At 45.0% G+C, this 3,602-nt stretch overlaps 1 long non-coding RNA gene across 1 annotated transcript in view; it reads right to left on the reverse strand.

Annotated features, from left to right (window-relative positions):
* Positions 1-23: 23 nt before the first annotated feature.
* LOC109295123 overlaps positions 24-3,602 on the reverse strand; it is a 14,320-nt gene continuing 10,741 nt past the window's right edge. Inside the window, exon 3 of the long non-coding RNA XR_002096676.1 lies at positions 24-304. This is a non-coding gene — a long non-coding RNA (uncharacterized LOC109295123). The remainder of the gene's footprint in view (positions 305-3,602) is intronic.

The raw sequence follows: 3,602 nt of genomic DNA on the forward strand, positions 1-3,602 counted from the left end.
AAAAAAAAAAAAAAAAAAAAAGTCTGGGCAAGGAGGAAATACATCCCAGATTAATTTACTGTTCTTACTCTTCATCTGTGCTCCTGTCTTAAAAGCAGGCTGTGGATGCCGGATGCCAGAGCGCGTTCTTTTTCGAGGCAGTGGGAAATCCCAGCACGCTGAAAGTCAGCCAGTGAGTGGCTGTGCTTTTAATGGACTTATTTCCTGATGGCCTGACTATTGTTGGAACCCCTTGAGCCTTGACAGTGTATGTGTTGTTGCAGAAGACAAACAAATGTAATGCATCACTTTTCTTACACAAAACCTAGAAACAACATTAAAAATTAACGTATTTTTTGTGTGTGTGGGGCGGGGGGAGGAATATGTTATCTTTTTTTTTTTAATGTAGCAAAAGGTTCTTTTCTAGGACTGGTAATACATAGAAATGGCTTTGAAAAAAAGGGCTGAACATTGGCCTGCCAGTTGTATAAAAAGAGCTAATTGGCATTGGAAGATAACGTTCAGTAATAACCAGGTAATGCACATGGAAATGGCTTCTTGGAACCATATCTGCACTGCTGGACTCTGCATGAACTGTACCCACTTGGGGAGAGGAGGGAGGGTACATCACTAAGCTGTTGTAGTGGTCAGAAAGCAATGTTGTAGACCAGTGGGAATCAACCTTTCTGACAGGCGTGCCACAAGTTAGTCCCACACCCTCCCCAAATGCCACTCCAAACCCTTTCCCCTGCCCACTCCACTCCACTGCTCTGCTTTCTGCTCCTTCTTGCAGCTGTACTGCCTGTCCCCTTCCAGTCATGACATGGTGGCATGTGCTGCAGGCTGGCCACCCTTGTTACAGACTAAGACACAGGAAGGAGAATGTTACAACATGTAGCATGCACTTTGAATACTTTGTGCCATTTTTGTCAAGTCTCGTGGGCTGGGGGTTCAGAAGGAGAAGAGGTTCAGATGCAAGAAATGAAAATGGTTAGAAATGTTATGGGACATCCAGGAGACACGTCAGGAGCAATGGGACTATGTTGGGAGGAAGGTAATAAGAAAGAGCAGGAGTTCTTTAAAAAGATTGTATGTAAGGTAAATTGTGGTTGCTTTGGTTCAATGCAAGAACAAGGGCACAGCCAAAGACATCAAATGACGGATTCAGTGCTGATTAAAGGAAATACTTTTTTAAACGAGATGCAAAATTAATCTGTGCAATTGGGACTAGTTTTTATGGAGACCTTGAAGTTGATAAAAGGTAAAGACCAATTTGGTATTTTTAGGAATGTAAATGAACAGTCTTGTGGCACTGAAGTGTTTTAGGAGGGTTCAATGCTTCAGGGAATAAACTCAGAGGAGGGTGCTTTGCTTATGGGCAGGTCATTCTATTGCATGAAGTTTCTTGGACCTGTGTTTGAATTATTTGGTGCTGGACAAGATGGACCATTGGTCTGATGCAATCAATACCTGTTCTGCAGCTTTTTGTGGAGACCTGTTTTAACTTGATAGGGCGCAGCCTGATGAGTGTACACATGCAGTTTGTGGCACCTCAGACCAGTTCAAGGTACCACAAACCGCACCTGCACCCATTCGCCGCACTGCTAATATGCAGCGCAGTGCGGTTTTTAGCACTGGGAGATCCTGGTGTCAGAAAACCCCACCACTGAAAAAAGCAGTATGGCACACATGGCGGCAGCATGTTCTACCAGAAGGGGAGCCTGGCTGGCCAGAGCCACTTTCTGGTTGCTGGCCAACTTCCAAGCAGCTGGCTCAGCACCACTGCTGCCCCAGGAGTCCCCCAGGTAGGACAGCTGGGGCACAGCACAGGTGCTGGCCCCAGCTTCCCCTCCCCTACCTAGGTCACTTTGCCACGTGCCGGAGCATGTGTGCAGGGGCGTCTGGGGACAAATAGCAGCGTTGCTATTTGTCCTGCGGGAAATGCATGCCCCTGCATGTGCAAGCTCATCAGGACGTGCCTTTAATCATCAAGAGTTCACTGCTCTCTTTCCTTTGTTGTGTGGTTCCTACATGTTTTGTATTTGTGTGGACTGTTTAAAAAAAAAACAGTTTTCCCAAAGTTTTAGAACTAAAAGCCAACAAACAAAAAGCTTAGAACAGCTCCCTCGGTAATAATTCCTCCTCCTTCCATTTCAGATGGAAATCAGGTGCAAATTGCAATAGCTTTGAATATGTGACCCCTTCAGGTGCTTGTACTGCCCTTCTGCCTTCCTAGCTCAGTGTTTTACAAAATTCAAGACAGCAACAACCAAATACACACCAATTCTGAAAGTAATCCTTAGTGGCAGGACCTTGACAGTGCCCTCATCCCCCTGCTTGGCCTGATAAAGAGTTTTTGATGTTTTGGGCATTATGCCTGGCAGTTGTCCATGAGGGCTGTTCCCTGCCTGGTGGGGTTTAGACAGGGATGAGCCTACCTTGAGCAGGGGGGTTGTATTAGATGACTTCCTGAGGTCCCTTCAAGCCCTGCTTCTCTGATTTTATGATCCCTGTAATGTATCTAGATACACTTCCCATTTCAGAATAGTGATTTTGAAAGCACATTTTCTTTCGGGATTCCCAGTGTTTGAGGCTAAAAGCTCAAAGACATGTCTATAATAATGTACCAACATAACATATCCTCTATAATATATGCTCATGCACAAAGGCTAATAAGCCTCTGAAAGCTTATGGATTATGTCTATTTTTGTATATGCGGGAGGCAGTATTTCGCAGTATGAAGTGCAAACAAGTAAGACGTGAGAATGCTAAGAGGGGTGCACCATCGAGAAGAAGCGAATCCAAACAGACTTAACGTAGAACATAAGGAGTTCTGGCATTTGTAGCATGTTTAAATAAATGTTGTAGTATGGCTAACCTGAGGCTCATGCCTCTGTAGAAAAAAAGTGTGCAGAGCAAACCATGGAGCTGTTGTCTTCAAGGGAACAGTCTGAAGCAGGCTCCAAAGATACCCTGTTCTAAAGGGAATGAGTCTTGCTGTTTCACGATCACATTTAGTATTGGTGTGTACAGACTAAAAGCTGAATGGATGCTCAAAGGGTTTCAGTTGCCCTCATTTAATAAAGCAATGGAGCAGTTTTGCAGGCGTCTTCAAGGGGCAAGTCTGAGTTGGGCTATAAAAGCTCTGTCCCACGGAGCTTCTAGCAAAGAGTCTGACTGAATGGTCAGCAGCATGTTAGGAGAAGTGTAGGAAGGATTATTTAGGTAGGACCTGGTGGTCACTGCCTCTGGCAAGAATTGTGGCTGCAATCAAAGCACCGCTTTATGCTTATAAAACCAAATGGAAGGGTGGCACATTCACTAGATCCAAAAGCTCATCATGCCATGAAGTCTCTGCTTCCAGGAAAATGGCCTTTTATATGAGGTACGTTGTTTTACTGGTCTCAGGTGGCTCGGAAGAACTTGGCAAGATAACTGTTGTTTGGCTCTCTGTGATCAGAAAAGCTAAAGGGTTAGACCAGACTCAAGGACCAGAAAGCCTGGCTTTAGCTTCCTGAGGTCTTGTCTGGCCAAATTAAAGCCGACGTGCCAAATAGCGCTCTAAATGCATACAACCTACACCGTGAGGCAGCAAATGAGATGAGCTGCATGGAGGCAGGAGA

This window comes from Gavialis gangeticus, unplaced genomic scaffold (assembly GCF_001723915.1).
Source record: "Gavialis gangeticus isolate Ggan-Ray unplaced genomic scaffold, GavGan_comp1, whole genome shotgun sequence".
Taxonomy (NCBI): domain Eukaryota; kingdom Metazoa; phylum Chordata; order Crocodylia; family Gavialidae; genus Gavialis; species Gavialis gangeticus.